Raw genomic sequence first — 20,891 nt, forward strand, 5'->3', positions numbered from 1 at the left:
GTCAAAGGACTGCATTTGAGGACCTAGGGGACCACATGAGGCCTCGAGGCTGCAAGTTCCCCACCCCTGCTATCCTAGCAGACTAGAGCAGTTGGTCCTGACAATGTGAAACGCAGAAGCTAATAGCCAGCAGCAGCACCCAAGCTGAACTTCCAAGCATTCAAACTCTATGGCAGAGCGCACAACTCCAATGGGCTGGTCATATTGCTCTAATGCCAAACAACACCTAAAAGACTACTTTCTGGAGAACTCACACAAGACAAGTGCTCATACAGAGTCAGAAGAAGCTATGCAAGGACACTGTCAAGGTTTCTCTGAAGAACTTTGGAGTCTTTTGTGAGGCATGGGAGACACTATCACAGGATCACCCAGCAAGGTGTTCCTGCATCAAAGAAGGTGTTTGTGCTCTATGAGCAAAGCAGAATTGCAGTAGCTCAAAAGAAACATGAGACTTGCAGATTTAGAACCAGCTCCACTCTAAATGTTCATATGGACCAGCCTGTGGCAGAGCCTTCTAAGCTTATATTGGTCTGATCAGCCAATCAGAAACACTATAGTGCAACCTCAACATAGTGCTATCATGTTGGTCCTCTTCAAGAGCAAAGGACAACAACCAAGCCAGCTTTCCTGGGGGACCCACATTTATGGGTGTGTGCTAGGTGCTAAAGTCTAATTATCATGAAAGTTAAGGGACCAGACAAAAAGTATTACTAATAATAGAAAAAAAATGTGGATGAATTTTAAAATGTTTTTAATTTAAAAAATGCAGAAAAGAATTTGAAAAATAGAATGAGGTAAGTAGACAATATATTAATGTAGAAAGAGTCTCGAACAGAAATCAGGAGGCCTGGGTTCATATCCTAAGGACTCTGCCCCACACTAGCTATATCACAAAGGGCATATCACTTCATCTCTCAGGTCAATTTCCTTCTCTGTTAAATGGGTATATTCATTGATTTCAGAGGCCATCTAGTAAACCTCCTTCAAGTAAACAGATGTGGAAACTGAGGCCCAGGAAAGTTAAATGTGACCTTGCCCGAGGTTGCAGAGGTGCTAGGTGTAAGAGATAAGATGTAAAATCAGGCTTTTTGACTCCATTGTTAAGGCTATTCCCATTGTGCCAGGGATAATCATAATTGTGAAAAAAAAAGGGCTTCATAAACTCTAAAGTGTTATAGAAATGTAAACCACTATCATAGAAACCTATAAGCTGCACATCCCCAACAATGTTTTCCACAAAGAAAAGCATTAAAAATACACATATCTCAATACTTCAGGATTACAGGTAACCAAGCCTTTCTCAGCAAGAACAGGGAAAACCTGATAAAGTGGGGTGATGGTTAGTAATTAACTCTTGGGTGACATGGATCTTTAGTATTTCAACTCTTGTTGATACTTTATCTAAAGTATTAGATTATTGGTTATAGCTTTGGGAAGCATCATCTTCAGTAGCTATTTTAATACTTTAATAAATGAAGGCCTTGAAATGTCCAAATATTTCCCATCATATAGGATTTTAGATTCAGATGAAGATATAGAAAACTGGAATAGGGTTGTACTAAGCATACTTGAATTTTTTAATAGGAATACATTGGGGACACAGCCAAGATGGCAGAGTAAAAGCAGTGACTTGCTTGAGCTCTCCCCCTAACCCTTCCAAATACCTGTAAAAAAACAGTCTAAACAATGTCTAAAGCAGCAGAATCCACAAAAAGACAGATTAAAACAAATTTCCAGCCCAAGACAACCTGGATGGTTGATAGCAAAGGTCTGTTGCTTTGGGCTGGGAGAGGAGCACAGTTCAGCAGGGGCCACAAAGTCAAAATTGGGCCAGAGTAAACCTCAGGGGACTGGATCACGGGCAGCTATGATGCTTTCCAGAATTCTGAAACCACAACTGCCAAAGACAACTTAGAAGGTCTTTGGAAAGGTCTGTCAGACCTAGGTGAGAGAGGATTGTGGGCTAGCCCTGGCCCTAGCACAGCCCCTGAGTGGCAGCCACAGCTGCAGTGGTTGCTTTCGGAGGTCTTGGCCCACAGAAGGTAGAGGAATTGAGTGGATGATGAGAGGGGGATTGCAGGGATCTCTTTGCTGGCTCTTAGGCAGGATTCTCTTGCTTTGCCTATGCTTGGATCAGGGTCTCAGTTCTGGGTGGTGGTCCTGGAGCAAGGAGCTACGCTGGTGTGGTGGAACTTATGGTGGTGGTGGAATGAGAATCCTCCTCACAGTTCCAAGGCAGAAAAGAGTGCTTGTGGTCACTCATAGACCAGAGCACAGGCCAGAGGAAGAGTAAACACCTCTCCTTTAATCATACCACCTTAAAAGAAGTGAAAATTTACAAGTCCCTGGAAATATCTCTGAAAACAGCTGCACAAAACCCCTGAAGTTTGGGACACTACACCCTCCACACTGGAAGCACAGCCCTACCTTAACAAAGAGTTAAAGAGTCAAGTAACTGGCTGGGAACATGAGCCGGCAGGGAAAAAAACTTCAGACTATAGAGTCTTACTTTGGTGACAAAGAAAATCAAAATATACAACCAGAAGACAATAAAGTCAAAGCTCCTATATCCAAAGTCTCCAAGAAAAATATGAATTGATCTCAGGCCATGGAAGAGCTCAAAAAAGGATTTAGAAAAGCAAGTAAAAGAACTAGAGCAAAAAGTGGGAAGAGCTAAAGGACACCCAAAAATACTGAAGAAAATAACACCTTAAAAAATAGACTAATCCAAATGGCAAAAGAGGTCCAAAAAGCCAATGAGGAGAAGAATACCTCAAAAAGCAGAATTGGCAAAATGGCAAAGGAAGTCCAAAAGCTCACTGAAGAAAATACTTCCTTAAAAATTAGAATGGAGCAATTGGAAGCTACTGACTCCATGAGACATAAAGAAATTATAAAATAAAATCAAAAGAATGAAAAAAATAGAAGACAATGTGAAATATTTCCTTGGAAGAACAACTGACCTGAAAAATAGATCCACGAGAGACAATTTTAAAATTATTGGACTATCTGAAAGCCATGATCAAAAAGGAGCCTAGACACCATCTTCCAAGAAATTATCAAGGAAAACTACCCTGATATTCTAGAACCAGAGGGTAAAATGGACATTGAAAGAATCCACCAATCACCTCCTGAAAGAGATTCCTAAAGGAAAACTCCTAGGAATATGGTAGCCAAATTCCAGAGTTCCCAGGTCAAGGAGAAAATATTGCAAGCAGCCAGAAAGAAATTCATGTATTGTGGAAACACAATCAGGATAACACAGGATTTAGCAGCTTCTACATTAAGAGATTGGAGGGATTGGAATATGATATTCTGGGGGCCAAAGGAGATAGGGTTACAGCCAAGAATCACCTACCCAGCAACATTGAGTATAATAGTTCAGGGGGAAAAAAATGGATATTCAGTGAAATAGAAGACTTTCAAGCATTCTTGATGAAAAGACCAGAGCTGAATAGAAAAATTGAGTTTCAAATACAAAACTCAAGAGAAGAATGACAACATAAACAGGAAAGAGAAATAAGAGATCTTATTAAAGTTGAACTGTTTACATTCCTATATGGAAAGATATTTATAACTCATAAGACCTTTCTCAGTATTAATGTAGTTGAAGGGAATATATATATATATATATATATATATATATATATGTATGTATATATATATATATATATATATATATATGTATGTGTGTGTGCATATATGTATACATACACATATGTACATATATGTATACATATGTGTATATATACACATGTATACATATGTGTATATATATAATATATATATTATATGTATATATATAATATATATATATAGATATACACACACACACAGTGTGTCGAATATGAAGGGATGATATTTAAAAAAATAAAATTAAGCGGTGAGACATGATTATGCTGGGAGAAGGAGAAAGGGAGAGGTAGAATGGGGTAAATTATCTCACATAAAAGAGGCAAGAAAAACTTTTACCATGGAGGACAAGAAGGGGAAGGTGAGAGGGAATGAGTGAATCTTACTCTCATTTGGGTATGGAAGAGGATGGGGGGGATGATAGAAGGGAGGGCAGATTGGGGAGAGGGTAATCAACAGCAAACACTTTTGAGGAGGGTCAAAGAATATAATATACACATATAACCTATATTATATTGCTTGCTTTCTCAATGAGGGTGGGTGGGGAGGGAGGAAGGAAGAGAATTTAGAACTCAAAGTTTTAAAAACAAATGTTAAAAATTGTTTTTACATGCAACTGGGAAATAAGATATACAGGAAAAAGGGTATAGAAATCTACTCTGTCCTATAGGAAAATAGAAGGGGAAGGGGATAAGAGAAGAGGGACATGACAGAAGGGAGGGCAGATTAGGGGAAGTGGTATTCAGAATACATTCTATCTTGGGTAGGGGAAGGGAGATATGGGGAAAAAATTTGGAACTCAAAATCTTGTGGAGGTGAATGTTGAAAACTAAAAATAAATTAATTTAAAAAATAAATAGTAATACATCTTTGCTGTTATCTTTTCTGTTTCTTATTCTTCTCTTTTACTAAAAGTAGTGCCAAATAATACAAAGGAAAGCTAAGCTTAATACTCTGGGGATCCTGCCTGTTTTACAGGATCATACGTATAAGAAGTCGTAGCTGAGGCATCCTGTTTTGCAGATGAGGAAACAGAAGGGGAGAACATTTCAATGGCTTGCCCAGGGTCATACAGTCAACAGTAGAAGCAAGTTTTGAATCCAATTTCTGTGACTCTAAATCTAGTACTTATAGATTAAACAAAGTTTCACTTTATTAAGAATCTGCAAGAGCCACAGTATAGTCTAACGAACAAGGCTGGGCTCAAGAATTATATTCTAGTCTTAGCTGTGAGAGAAGCTAGTTATGGGGACTCAAGCAAATCATTTAACCTGGGACAGCCCCAGTTTTCTCATCAGTAATGTGATGAATTGGCCCAGATGCTCTTTAAAGTCTTCCAGCCCTGAAAATGTCTATGATTCAAAGGAAAAGAGAGTGTAACCCCTGAATTTTCACTGAGGCATTAGTAAGAATAACATATATTATCAGCAGTGATATATCAACTACCCACATATAGTTGGGATTATGCTAGATTTCGTATAGAACAAATTAGCATATGCATGACCTCTCCTCTAAACATTGATGGTCTAAAATACTCTAAGCCAATAAACTGGGTTTGTTTAGTTTTACCAGATCCATAATTTCATTTGTGTGGGGAATTCCTAATGGGGAAACTTCTTCTACCATAGCAAATTGCCACCTACTCCTGAAACTAATATTCTCTGTGAGTTACCAGGGGCAACTAAGATGTTTAATGACTTGCCCAGGGTCACACAGCCAGTATATGTCACAGATGGTGACATACTGTGTTCTCTCCCTGTTAGGCCAGTGTCCATAGTAAAGTTTGCACTGCATTGATTGAGCCAATAAACTTGCATCATGGCAAAGACCAGGACACCCCCCCACAAAAAAAAAAAGAGATGGAAAATACATAACTAGCAATTAGATGTCTTTTAGAGCAGAGGCATCAAACATGTGAAACACAATGCTCTCAACTATGGGAGGAACCAGATTAAAACTCAATTGGGAAATATTTAACAAAATAAAAATGTAATGTAAATAAAATTACATTTTAAAGCTAAGTCAATACGTAGCCCACTGGGCTCCTTAGGGCAGCTAGGTGGAATAAGAACAGCTAGATGGTGCAGTAGATAGAGTGCTTAGCCTGGAGTCAGGAAGACTCACCTTCCTGAGTTCAAATCAGGCCTCAGACACTTCCTAGCTGTGTGACCCTGGTCAGGTCACTTAACCCTGTTTGCCTCAGTTTCCTCATCTGTAAAATAAGCTGGAGAAAGAAATGACAAAACTCTCCAGTACCTTTGCCAGGAGCATCCCATATGGGGTCATAAAGGATCAGACATGACTGAACAACAAAAGGTATCCTTATATACAAAAACAGTGGCTCCCATTTCTAATTGAGTTTGACAGAACTGCTTTAGAACACAGTTTCAGGAGAGGCTTGCAAAACCTCATCATAAATATACACAAAACAAAGCAAATAAAGGAAATACAGCAGGTGAAAATTCTGTGGCTTTCATGAAGGCTCTAAATGCATCTACTGATGCCAACTGATGCTTGTGGGGAGTTCAGTTTTCAAACTGGAATGAGGAAGATTCTGTCCTTCATCACTACTAATCAATACTGTGCAAAATTTGCTTTGGGCATTGGCCAGACAAGGAGAGCAGCCTCACTCCTGTTATCTTAAACAGGTCGGTGCAATCAAGCAGAGGAGCAAACAGAAAGTATTTAATGGCTCCCATAAGCCTGCATTTTAAAGACATAAGATCAGAGACATATAGTGCTGGAGGGAACTTTGCTACTGATGTTCAAAGTTAAGTAATAATTCAAGAGCTACCAAGAAGTCAAAGTCAAAGAAACCATCTCACAAGGCAATTAATGACTGTCAAATAATCTTTAGATAATAGATGGTGTAGTATTTCAAAAGAAACATAATCAGGGAATCCTTTCTACAGATTTGGAACTGCACACCAAAATTCATGTAAAACAACTTAGAAATGTGACCTATGTTATTATTACACCATTTCATCCAAATTCCACTTGGAGATACCCATAAGTCTATGTTTAAACATATTTAATTTTTAAGAAATCTGCTTCCTTTCAATTTCCTCCCCTTTGACCCTCATTCTATTCTCTGTAACCAATCAGAAAAAATCTAAGAAGATAGTGACTCTAAGTTTGTTGTTGTTGTTGTTGTTTTGTTTTTACTTTTATCAGGTTTAATAACTCCATTTCCTTCAACTGAGTCACTTTTTACATGGTTTCAATTTTCCTCAGGAGTCCCTTCTTAGAATGTAAACCCTTTGAAACTAGGAAATATTTTCTACTTCATTTGTATCTTCAGAGTCTGACAGAGGTGGGCACATACTATGAATTTAACAGATACTTGTGGCTTGGTTGATTAACCTTGCTTTCTTCCTGCCTTTGATGGAAGTGTGGCACCCAGAACAGGACATAATACTGCAGATGAGTACAGCAGAACTATAGGGTCTCTTTCTCTGGAAACTATCGTGCACCCTAAGATCATAAAGGGGCAGGTAAATGGCACAGTGGGGTAAAGCACAGGGTATTCATAAGCAGAGCAGTTGTAGTAGCTAATGGCAATGGCATTACTAGAGGTTTGAATTTTAGCACATAAGACTAGGGCAAGATTGTCAAAGGTCACCAGCCTTTGTGGCTGTAAGTTAGCAACAGACACATGACTTTACTTTCCAAGATTATAAGTTATAGAATAGCTGTTGACCAGCATTGGTAGAGCGATTTTCTACAGTGGAGTTTCCCTCCACGGATGAAGGTATGACTTGCGATATTAAAATGAATGAAGCCTGTAGTGGGGCTACAGTACCCTACTATAATCAGAAAACATCTGAAATGTTATGTTTTATGGATGGGGAATCTGCGGCCTCATGGCCACATGTGGCCCTCTAGGTCCTCAAGTGTAGCCCTTTGACAGAATCCAAATTTCACAGTTTGGATTCACAAATCCTTAATAAAAAGATTTGTTCTGTAAAACTTGGACTCAGTTAAAAGGTTTCATCCAAGGACCTAGAAGGTCATATACAACCTCGAGGCCCCAGGTCCCTCACTCTTGGGGTATGTTTAGTTAGCAAAGCATTGTGTGCTCAGAGACGGGGGACCACGATGGGGAGGGAACCAGAAGTAAAGTATATGCCATATATGGATCCATAGAAAGAAGTAGATATGCTTAGTTTGGAGAAGAAAAGACTTCTCGCAGACATAATAGTCAAGTTGAGTCCAGAGAACAACCATTTATGAAGTGATTACTACATGCCAGACGCCAAGCTAAGTGTTGGAAATTAAAATAGAGGCAAAAACAGTCCTTGCCCCCATGGAGCTAAAAAATGAATGGGAGAGACAATACATAAGCAACTATACATATTTTATGTCATATTAATTATATTATATTTATATGTTATATAAACTAATACAAGCTTCATACAGGATCAATTGGAGGTAATCTCTTTAATGCACTAGCATTAAGGAAAACTGGGAAAGGCTTCTGGCAGATGGTGCAATTTTAGCTGAGACTTGAAAAAAGCCAGAGAAAGCAAGAGGCAGAGGAGGGAGACAATTCCAGGCACGGGGAGCCAATGAAGATGTGGAGTAGAGAGAAAAGAGTGAGGAATAGCAAGGAGTCCAGTTTCACTGAATTGTACAGTACATGAAGGAGAGTAAAAGGTAAACTTATTGGAAAGGCAGAAAAGACTCAGCTTATGAAGGGCTTTAAAGGTCAAACAAAGGATTTGCTATTTAGTCCTATATGAAGTAGGGAGCAAAATAGTCATCATCCAATATCTGAAGGGCTCATCATGTGGAATAGGGATTAAGATTGTTCTCCTTCCCATGCTAACCCGCCCTACATCATTCCAAAAAGGCCAGAACTAGGAGGAATAGGCATGAGAACCATTGTGATCTACTATGAGGGAAAACCAAAACCAAAACAAAACAAAAACTTCTAACAATTAGAGCTCTTCACAAGTGGAATGGATTGCTACAAGAAATAGTGAATAGACCTGTTGTAGGTCTTCAAGAAGACCCTGGGTGATGACTTGAGAATGTAGTGAGTGTGCCTACAGAGTTATGGATTGGATGAGATGACTTCTGAGGTTTTTGCCCACCCTGCGATTCCTGAACTTTGTCTATTGACAGCAGATTCAGTGCTCTTTTCTTGACACCCTATTTCCAGTCAACACTTCCAAAACCTCATAATTGTACTGTCATCCATTTTACATCTCCCCATGTTGGCCAAAAGGATATCATCAAATCCATTGTCAGATGAACTCCAGGCATACAATATTCATGGCATTCTGCTCTCATACATTTCCTGTAGAACTTAGAAGAGAGCTTTGTACATAGTAGGCAGTCAATAAATATTTGTCAATTTCATTCTGGATGAGAGAAAATGATAGACTACATGTAGGTAATTTCCCTTTCAGTGCTGAAAGTTTAAATTCTCTCTTTTTAAGGTGACTTTTCCCTCAAGCAATTAACATTTCTCTAGAAAGAGACAAAGCTTTGGGCAAAAGTAGTAGCCAAATAATTAATTGTTGTATGCTTGGCCTCTGGAGATTAATAATTAGTAAGACCAGTTAAGGTTCAGGAATATACTTTAAAGAAACTCTCCCTACTTGGAATAGAATCCAAGAATTTCCTTCCATCCAACCCAGTCAGCTTAGTCCTTTTGTTTCTTATGTGGAGTGTTCCCAATTAATGTGGCTTCCTTTCCCCTGACTTTGCATTGACCTCATGATTTTTCAAGGATGAAGACCATCTTTGAAGTAGCACAGTAGAAAGTACTCTGGATTTTTCCCAGTTAATTATTTACCTTTTGATCTTAACTTTATTGGATTTGTTTCTGCAAAAAAATTTTAATTTTATTTATTTAAAAGTTTATTTATTTATTTAAAAGTTATTCATTTTATGGTCTGTGATACTCACCACTTGTTGGAGAATGAATTTTTCTCTTATTCATAGATAATGTTTTCCATGTTTCTCTAATTTGTTTATGATGTGATATTTTATGTCTAGGTCATGTATCCATTAGGACTTTAAATTTGTATAAAGTATGAGATGTAGTTCTAAGTCTAACTTCTCCCATACTGGCCAATTTTCACAGCAGTTTTTGCCAAAGGGTGAATCCTTATCCCAGTACTATGGGTCCTTGTGTTTAGCAATTCGGAATAAGAGTACTTGGGTTTGAATTCCATATACACACATATAGTATGTGTGTGTATATATATACATACATACATATATATACACATATACGCAATATATTAAATATTTATACATATATGAATAGATGCAGAGATCAGAGAGTTAGAAATAGAAATAGAGGAGAGGGAGAGAGAGAGAGAGATGGAGAGAGAGAGAGAGACGGAGAGAGAGAGAGAGAGAGAGAGAGAGAGAGAGAGAGAGAGAGAGAGAGAGAGAGAGAGAGAGAGAATATATCCATGGCAGGGGAAAAGGACGATGATTTTGGACACTTGCTCCAAGCATTTTGTGTGAATTGATTTACAATCCCCTCTTCCACAGACTTGGAATTAACAGGGTTTTTAAAAAATTTTAATAATTTTTCCCAATTGTGTATAAAAATAATTTTAACATTCTTCTTTTAAGATTTTTGAGTTGCAAATTCTCTTCCTCCTTCCATCCTTCCCCCTCTCCCTGAGATGGTAAGCAATCTAATGTAGGCTATATATGTACAATCATGCTAAACATATTTCCATATTAGTCATGTTGCAAAAGAAAACACAGACCAAAGGAAAAATCCATGAAAAAAATAAAGTGAAAAGCAGTATGTTTCAATCTGCATTCAGACTCCATCAGTTCTTTCTCTGGAGGTGAATAGCATTTTTCATCATGAGTCCTTTGGAATCATCCTGAATCATTGTATTGCTGAGAATAGCTAAGTCATTCACAGTTGTTCATTGTACAATATTGCTGTTACCATGTACAATGGTCTCCTGGTTCTAGAAGGTCTTTTAATGGTCACATTCCCTCCATATTTTTTAAATGAAATGATATTTTAAGAAGTTCAATTCATCTACATTTATTAGATAAAACAAGCTATGCCATTCCCACAGATCAGTGTTCACTTCAGGCCCAGTATCCATTAGGCAACTTACTCAAAATTGCCAGAGTCTCTTGTTCAAAATCTTCTTATCTCAAGAGAAGCAGGAGTAATAACTACTGGGCCCTAAAAGCTGAAAATGAAAGTCCAAAGGCAACCTGTATTAGTTCCTCTTCTAACTTCTGGTAGGTATAAGGAAAACTCATTTAGGCTAGGCCAATTTTTCTTTAGAACATATTGAAATTATCATTGATTTTTTTGGTCCAGGGTTCTAAGGCTCAAATCACTGATGAGGCTTCCTAGTATCTTAAGTACAAAAGATGGCACCCGAGGAATCAAGAGCTTCTCCATCAGCTTTTCAACCTGTGAGTCAACAAAAGAACCTTGGAAGGGATGCTGACTGAGTCAACGCTGTATCTTTGTATCTGTTTGATGCTACGGTTAAATAAACCTTCTTTTGCTATCTGCTAGTGTTTTATTTTATTCCTAGTCCAAACCTGAAGCAGCAGACAGTTTCTGAGACAGTTTTGGCCTACAAAAGTAAGGCTTAGAAAAAGGCTATCCACCACTATCTGTGATCAGATACTCCAAAGCCATATAAATAGGCATTAACAATTTCCCTATTTATTTTATGGATAGTGTCATTCTTATAAATCGGGTCAGCTCCACATATGGTGAGAGTATGTAGTTTTCTATATTGCTGTGATCTGAGGGCTGTTCACAACCCTTCCCCCCCAAAAAAAATCTCTTTTCTTCCCTTACATCAAGCCCAAATTGCCTCTTTTCAGTTTCCCAACATTATTCCTGATTCTGCCCTCTGTGGTCAAACAGACCATTTCTAATCCATCTTCCATATGACAGTTCTTCAAATTGTTGAACATAATCATAGTGTCAATCAATCAGTATTTACTAAGTGGCTACTGTGTGCTTGGCATTGTGCTAAGTGTTAGGGATACAAAAAGAAATAAAACACAGTCCCTGCCCTCAAGGAGCTTACAATTAATGGTTGAGATAGCATGTACACAAATATATACAAAGCAAGTTATTTGCAGGATAAAGAGCAAAGAATCAACAGAAGGAAGGCACTAGAATTAAAAGAGATTGGGAAAGGCTTCCTGTAAAAGATGGGATTTTAGTTAGATCTTAAAGGAAGCTCCTGAGACTTCTCTTTTCAGATGAAACTTCCCAGTTTCTTTAGCCAATTGCACAGACTCAAGGCTCTTTCCCAGTTCCTCTAATCAGTGGCATGGACTCAAGACCCTTTACCATTCTGGTTGCCATCCTCTGCATGCCCACCGATTTTTCAATGTCCTTCCTAAGCTGTAATACCCAAAATTGAACCCAGTACTACAGATGTGGTCTGACCAGGGCAGAGTATAGAGAAATGGTTACTTACTTGATCCTACAAGCCATGAAGGCAGCCCCAAGTTGGACTATGCCATTGCATTGAGAATGAGGAAAAGAAGTGGGTTAGGTGCTATGGCTGGGGGATTGCAGTGGGCAAGCCTGGGTGAGGTCTGCCATGTGTGAATGTAGAGGGAGGGGGGGCGCTGTTCTGGGGGTATCGAAGGGCACTTGGAGGGAGGTAGCCAGATGGAAGGCAGAGATGGGGAGCCAAAAATGAAGCCAGAGGGTACCAAAGCCAAACTTCCACCGTTTCACAGTTTTGCCTGGGGCCATCCCACTGGTAAAGAAGACACCAGGAGACAGCACAAACTGAAAGAAGGATGATGAGGTCACATCAGTCTTATACACAGCAAACAGTGTGTTGTTGCTAACGGGCCCAGATGGGCACAGCATGAAGTGCTGAAGATAGATGATGATGACTGTCTGTTTACCAAGTAGATCAGACCTTGTGGGCCTTTTGGCACACACTACCAAAATGCTGACCTCACTTTGTCTTTAGAGGAAAGTTTTTTGGAATAGAAAAAACCTAATTGTCATATGGGTCATTAGGGTCTCTATGGCACTTCTCCAAAATGCTCTCTTAGGCTAGTCTCAGCATGACCTAGTGGAGAGGTTTTTGGATTCAGAATAAGAGAATCTGAATATAGGCCCTAGATTTGCTACTTGCTACATGTGTGACCTTGATAAAATTGTTTACACTTTCTGGGTCTCAGTTTCCCTGCATGTAAAATGAAGATTTGGAAGTAAATGACCTTTAAGTTTCCTTATAGCTATACATCTATGATTCTAATTTACATTTCTTGAAACCTCCTCCCAATTTTAATGCCGTTTCAATGAGATAAAATTGTACATCAGGGTACTTGTTTTAAAAAGTATTGCTTGTATAGAACAGCTAAACAAATTTATCTCTAAGAAACTAGGGCTGAGAGTTGCTGGTCTTAACCATGTCATTATTGTTGAGGCATTTCAGTCATGTTCGATTCTCTGTGACCCTATTTGGTTTTTTCTTTGCAAAGATAGTGTAGTGGTTTGCCATATCCTTCTCCAGGTCATTCTACAGAGGAGGAACTGAGGCAAACAGGGTTAAGTGACTTGTCCAGGGTCATGTGGCTAGTAAGCATCTGAGGCCAGATTCAAACTCAGGTCCTCCTGATTCTAGGACCAGCCCCATATCCATTGTGTGACCTAGCTTTATGATCTTAATCATGCAAACGCAAAAGCCCACCACTGACAGGAGCAAATGGGGTTTTGCCACCAGTCAACAACCTGGAGATTGAAGTGCTTCATTTCCTGGGACACATGCCCTCCTCAAGGTAACCAAAATCTTTGAACCTCTTCTCCATGACTCCAGTGACTCCATATGACTCAGTGACTGATTTCTAGTCCAGCTAACCACAAGAGCTTTTAAGCCACAACTCTATAAAGGTAGGACTGAAAGGACCAGATATCATCCCAAATCCAGAAGTGACTGATCTAAGCAACTCACCATGGGAGTAAAAAGAGACTTCAAATTGGGATGCAGGGTGGGGTAAGTGAGAGAGGAAGTAGTTGATGGACCCCAGCCTAGACAAAAAGAACTTTTCAGAGTTCAAGCCATCTATCAGTCAACCAGTCATTTATTGAGTACCTATCACGTGTCTAGCACTATGCCAGATTCTGGAGATACAAAAACAAAAAATGGCAAGTCCTTATTCAGAACCTATGACCTGTGCTTCAGTTGAAAACGGGAGTGTCTATAACCAGACCTCAATTTCCATTGTTCTAAAACTCAAATTGTGGGGGAAAGGAAACAAACTCAAATGAGGGTATTTTCTGTTATGCATAGGAAGGGGTGGGTTATACCTGATATTATGTGGATGCGTAGTCTACGTTATATTAGATAAATGCTTTTGATTTTACTTTGTACTCATTAATATAATCATAGGATCACTGATTTAGAAATGAAAGGGATTTCAGGGACTATGTAGTTTACCCTGCTCCCAATTTTTCAAAGGCAAAACTGAACTCCAGAGAGAAGTACTTTGCCAAAGGTCACTTAGGTAGTAGGTGATAGGTACCAGATTTTCACCCAGGAACTTTGATTCCAGATTCAGTTTTCTTTCCGCCATATTGTGCCATCTCTTATTTTATATGTAGAATTAGAACAAAGTGATAAATGAAGCATCATGAGGAAAAGAACATGAAGGGAGCGGAGGTGAAAGGACAGAGATTGGGTTTGTGTCACATGAGAGGTTGAATAAAATATACTTCTAGATCAAATAAGAGCATGGAAAAGTAAAATGAAAGATAAAGAGATTAGGTGACAAACGTATGTGCTAGGTTCTGATTTCTATTAACAGCCTAGACACTGGCTGTAGAGAGTTTTAACCATTCCATATTTATTTGAGGGAGTTTTGTATTTTCCCAACAATTACCTCCCCTTGAAAACAGGGACTATGTCTTTTTCTTTTCTTTTTTGTTTTAGGGGAATCTTTGTATTATCAGCAACTAGCCCAGTTAGCTCATAGCAGGTTTTTTAAATAATTCTGTGTTGATGCTGAAGTCCCCTCTGTAGAGATGAAGTTTTGGCTGATATCCCTCATTTTATTCCTGTGGGCATGGGAGAGAACCATGACCTTTTAGTGAAAATTTCCCCAAAGCTTTGATATTATCTGAGTTTGGGGAACACTTAGAATTGCCTTTGGGGGAAAGATAGTGTACTTGGATTTAGTAATTGCTATTTTAATGTGGGAAGAGCTTCTGTGAAATAGTATAGTGTAGAAATCATCTGGGTTTACCTATGAGGTCAATATATGTGCCTCAAAGCATTAGAAGGGATTGTCTCCAGCTCAACTACAGTGAACAAATATGTTTCTTTTGGACCTACTCCAAGCAGAGGCATCAATCTTCCTACTGTACCCTGTGCTATTATCCCTGAAGCATAAAGACTCCATTGAGAACATGACCCCCAGACTCTGCCATGATGCTTTCACTAGCCCAAGGAAATGGGTATCTACTCATTCCCTTCCCTTTTTTCTCTTTTCTGGAATCTAGAAAAGAGATTTTAAATAATTAAGTTGTGGAAGGTATTTTCCAAAGGACTAGACATGTCTGCTTTTATTTCCATTTGGTTGAGTTTAATAAGGTAATCAAAAATTTCCTGCCCATACACTAGTTAATTTTCCAGTTGGTTTAGCATAATACATAAAGAACGTACCTCCTAACAGATTACTTTGGCCTAATAATGTAATATTCTTTGACCACTAAAAATTCTGCAAATCTAAGGGCCTCGATTCTAACAGGACCAGAAATGACACATAAGCAACTTAAATTCTATTCTAGTAACTAAGTAGAGATTACATATTTGAAATTATTTTGATTGTCTTTTTCATTATTTTTCTTCTTAAGAAGCTTCATGGTAGTGTGAAAAGGAACTGAATTTGGAATGAAAGAACCTGGGGTGAATCCTGGCCCTATCCCTTTTTACCTGTGTGACTACAGTAAGTCCCATGGGTCCTCTGCACTTTAGTTTCCAAATCTGTCACATTGAGGAATTGGACTAAATGACCTCCAAGGTCCCTTTCACTTCTAGATCTAGATGTGATGCTAAAAATTATTGTTCATGTTTTCCCCAGCTTATTGATTAAAAAACAGGTTTTACTTCCTTACACAAATATCCTGGAATTTGTTTTTTTTTTTTAATCAAGTTACAACTATACATTACTGCACTATTTTCCCCAGAATTGCCAAATTCCATTCATTCATTGAATCAACCAAGCAATAGACATTTACTAAGCACTCACTATGTGACAGGATCCGTACTAGGTACTAAGCATACAAATACAACAACAACATCCCTGCCATCAAAGGAATTAAAGTTCACTATGCAACTATAGCTAAGGATTGTCTCTTTTTTTGCAGAATGTTTCAACTACTGTAAATGGAGTGGCTACTCCCATCAGAACGGACGCTTGGACTTCTGTATCATGTGACCAACACAAGAGTGGACTACACTAGGACCTCGTAAACCTCTCCAAAAGAGAAATTGTATGCCAAAAAGAAAGCAACTTCAGCTGCTCCCATGGTCTGGGGCACCCAAAATCCAATAGAAGGTTAAAAAAATAGCAACCATGAACTGAAGCCTACCCTGAGCTGACTCAGAACATTTCTCCCACTCTCCACCATGCTACCAACAGCAAGGCTACAGTAGCTGACTCAAGGACCTGACACAGCCTTGCAACAAAAACCCAAGGAAATAACAAATAGCCTTACAAAAAAACCACAAGGAAGCAACAAAAAAGCTTGCAAAAAAAATCCAACCACACACTCTGATTCCCTACCACCACCACCTTTCCATTGCTATGGAGATCCAGGTTCTAGGCTGTGGAAATTTGCTCAGGCAGTGGCAGACAGCCAGAGCCACAGAGGCAACATCCTATGCTGAAAAAAAACAAAAAACAAACCTATGCAGGAGAGTGGAAGAACGAAGAAAAGGAACAGGACACAATAGAACTCACCCCTCCCCCACCAGAAGAATCTTAGGGACCCAAACTACAGAAATCAATCCTACAGCACCAGAATGGCAGTTCTGAGAACTAAGGAATATAAGGAGCAGGACAAGACACTGAGACAGGACACTACAGGAGATGGGGGGAATAGGCTGTGTGGTATGCCACTGAACCAGAAGGAAAGAGTTCAGCATTCAGCTGATGCAAAGTCTGTCTCCCAAAAGTCACTTGGGGCAGAGACCCAGGCTAGTGAATTGTGGATTGCCCAATATGGAAAGAGGCTTGAGATGATCTGAAACAATCAGAGGGGAAGAAATCAGAAAGTAAGCAATAGGGGGAAATGGGGGGGGGGATTACTGAAAATTTCAAAGATCTCAGGAAGGAAAAAATCTTGAAGATATTGGATATAAGCAAAAAGATCAATAAGGAAAATATTAGCAAGAGAAAGAAAAATAGCCTTCAAATCTTGTAAAAGAGTTCTATGAATAAACATTGCAAAACAAAGGAAAAAACCAACACTTGATGAGACAGAGGACCCTGTAGAATTTGAGAACAAGGAACCACAACATACTGTTCCTAAATGAAAAGAGAATTATTAAAGCAGAATTCATGGCTTGCAGAAAAAAAAATAATGGGCAGAATAGAAAAACTTGAATCTGATTCTGCAATGGCAAATTCCACTAAAGAACAAAAGAGAGAACAGTAGATTGGGAATGCAAATACACAGAAGTGGAAGATAATCTAAAAGAAGAGAAGCAAAAAACAAAAACCAAAAATCCAAGAATATTAAAGGAATATATGCTTACTATCCCAGCAAATCACACTAATCTCAAGAATAGGATTGTAGGGACACCCTAAGGATCAAAGGTCTCCCAGAAAAACACGATGAGACAAAAAAAAAAAAACTCAAACACCATAATGCAAGATATAGTACAAGAGTAGTCAGAACTTCCGAATACAGAAAATGAAATAATTGAAGGAATTCATAGATTGCCCCTTGAGTCAAGGGGAGAAATAAGTCTGCAAACTTCAAGACCTATAGTGGTAAGGTTTAAAAATTTAATTCAGAAACAACAATTTCTGCAAGCGATCCCATGAAGGACTTTCAAATAAAAAGGAAAGGAGATTTGAATAACACAAGACTATTCTTTATCTTTCAAAAACGCAAGAAAGAATGGAATAATGTGTTTGAAAAAGCAATGGAGCTCAGGATGGAGTTCAGGGCAACCTACTTTGAAAATCTGAACTTAAATATAAATGAAAGAAAAATTGATATTCCATAATTAAGAGGCATTTGAAATGTTCTTAGAAAGAAAACCAGACCTTAAGAGATTATTTGCTTTTCAAACACCCCAGAAAACAGAAATACAGGATTGAATGAATATAGTAGTCAAATTCTGTCTAAATGTGCACAAGAATACAATAATGAAGGCTGATGTGAGGTAGAGGTAACAGTGAAGAGGCAAGTCTAAGGTATTATGGACAGAACTTAGCAACATTTACTTTACAGGTGAATCAATGTTTTCTGTCAGATTATATTACAAAATGTAAAGGTTTCAGAAATAGGGGAGGTGAGCAGGGCTATAGAGAGGAATGGGTAATATGCCCACATCTAAGCAGGGACTATCAATAAGGAAAAGTTGATCCCTGGGGTCTCAGGAAGAGAAGAGACTACAGGTAGGAAAGGGAAGGGTTTGAAAAAGAGGGGCAGGCAGAGATCCCTTCCTTTGGTAGTGAAGTAATGGTTCATTATAACCAAATGAGATTTATACCAGGATTGCAAGGATGGTTCAACATTAGGAAAGCAATCAACATATTTAATAAAATTAAAATCCTAAAACAAGTGCAGTATTCTTTTATGTTATAAACTCTATGAAGTATAGCAATAGAAGGACCTTTTCTAGGAACACAGAAAAACACCTATGTAAAAAAGCAATAAATACAAGAGTGAAGCAAAGATGCCTACTCTCCCTACTATTATTTGATATGGTTTTGGAAATACTAGCAACAGCAATAAAACAACAGAAACATTAAAATCATAAAAATAGGTAAAAGTGAGATAAAACTTTTCTCATTTACTGATTATATGATAATATGATTAGAAAATCCTAGGGAATCAGCAAAGCTTCTAATTGAGACAATTAATACCTTCAGCAAAGTTGCAGACTACAAGATAAGCCCTCAAAAATCAACAGCATCTCTAACAGAACACAAGAAGAAAAAAATGGAAAGGGAAATTTCAATCCGAATAAGCACAAAATATATCTAGGGACCAACCTACCAAAGCACACAGAAGATCTGTACAGATTCAATTTCAAAGTGCTCCTCAAAGAAATCAACAACTTAAATAGCTGGAGAAAAATTTGGTGTTTATGGATAGGCTGTGCCATTACAATTAAAATGACAATACTACCAAAATTTATTTACACTTTGAATTCTACACCAATGGAATTACTAGGGAGATTCTTTGTAAAACCTGATAAACATAATGACAAAATTCATTTGCTAAAACAAAACACATAGTGTATTAAGGAAATGATGAAAAGTATGGATGAAGGAGGAATACATTTCCAGACCTCAAGCTACGTTATAAAGCAGCAGTCATCAAAACCATATGGTATTGGTTAAAAAATAGAGAGATACATCAGTGCAAAAGACTATACAAGAAAGAATCACAAACAAGTGTTTGATAAAAAAGAAAAGATAAATTACCTATGAAAAAACTTCTTATTTGGTAAAAAGTGATGGGAAAAACTGGAAAGCAGTCTGACAGAAACCTGGCTTAGACCATATTTGGCAATATATTCAAAACTGATATACAACCTTAATATTAAACATCATAATATAAGAAAAATTAAAGAGAGGCAGATAATTTGTTTCTCACACTTATGAGTCAGAGACACATTATTAACCATACAAGAGATAGAGGGAATTACAAAAAATAAAATAGATAATCTTTGATTACATTAAACTGAAAAGCTTTTACATACACCAAATTAATGTATGTAGGATAAGAAGAAAAGTAGTTGAATAGGGGAAAATTTCTGTATACATTTCTCTGATAAGGATTTAGTATCAGATATGTAAATAATTCTCCAACAGATAAATGGTCCAAAGATATAAATAGTTTTCAAGAGCAGAATTCCAAAGTATTCACAAGAAAGAATGATCCAAATTGCTAATAAGAGAAATACAAATCAAAACAACCCTGAGGTTTCACAACAAACCCTGAAAATTGGAAAAGATGAGTAAAAATAGCAATGCTCAATGTTGGAGGGGTTGTGGAATGATAGATACGTTGTTGGTGGAGTGTGAAATGTTACAGACATTTTGGAAAGTAATTTGAAATTATGCAAATAAAGTGACTAAAATGTCTATACCTTTTGAGTCAGAGACTTCATTAGACCCTAAAAAGGCCATCGTTGAGAAGAAAGTCATCATAAACATGAAAATACTTATGGCAACATTTTTTAATAACAAGGAATTGGAAACAAAGATGCCCATTGTAGATTGGAGAATGGCTAAACAAACTGTGGTATATGAATGTAATAGAATATTACTGTGTGAGAAGAAATTATGTATGTGAAGAATACAGAGAAGCATGAAAAGATCTATATAAACTGAAGCAGAGTAACCTAAGCAGAGCTAATAAAACAAAATACACAATGACTATAACAATGTACATGAAAGAATAACCACATGCCAAAAAAAAAATCAAAATTGAATGTAACAGAAGTATAAAGATCAAGCATGGCTTGAATGCGAAGATGAAAGGACACCCTCCAATCCACACTTTCCTGGAGATGGGAAGTTCACAAGTGTTACACATTGCACATGTGTTTTGGATTTTTTTCCACTGCATCAATCAGTTGTGCTGATTTCTTTTCCTCTTTGAAAAATCCTATTTGTTATATAGGATGGCTGTCTGTGAGAGGGAGAGGGAGAGATACTATGATAATGTAAAAAACAGAATATATCAGTAAAGAAAACATAATTTTAAAAAGAATGGGGCACTTGTATTCCCATCCACATTTAGTGATTTTTCCATACATTTGCTGTCATTCTGAAATATCCTTTAGGATTGATCATTTAATGTGTTTATTTAAAAAAAAATTCCACTGACTTTCCTATCTCGTCCCAACTGTTCTTCTCAAAAGGGTGATATTGACTTGCCCAACTACTTCAGTTGATGCTAATCTTAGAGAAGAAAGAAATATCAAGAGAAGAAATCTGGACAAATTTGCAAACGCTCTTGGAACAACCATGGTAACAATTCCCACAGCAACATAAATATCTCAAGCTAACAGACTGAG

Source organism: Phascolarctos cinereus, unplaced genomic scaffold (assembly GCF_003287225.1).
Source record: "Phascolarctos cinereus isolate Bilbo 61053 unplaced genomic scaffold, phaCin_HiC Scaffold_4;HRSCAF=312, whole genome shotgun sequence".
Classification (NCBI taxonomy): domain Eukaryota; kingdom Metazoa; phylum Chordata; class Mammalia; order Diprotodontia; family Phascolarctidae; genus Phascolarctos; species Phascolarctos cinereus.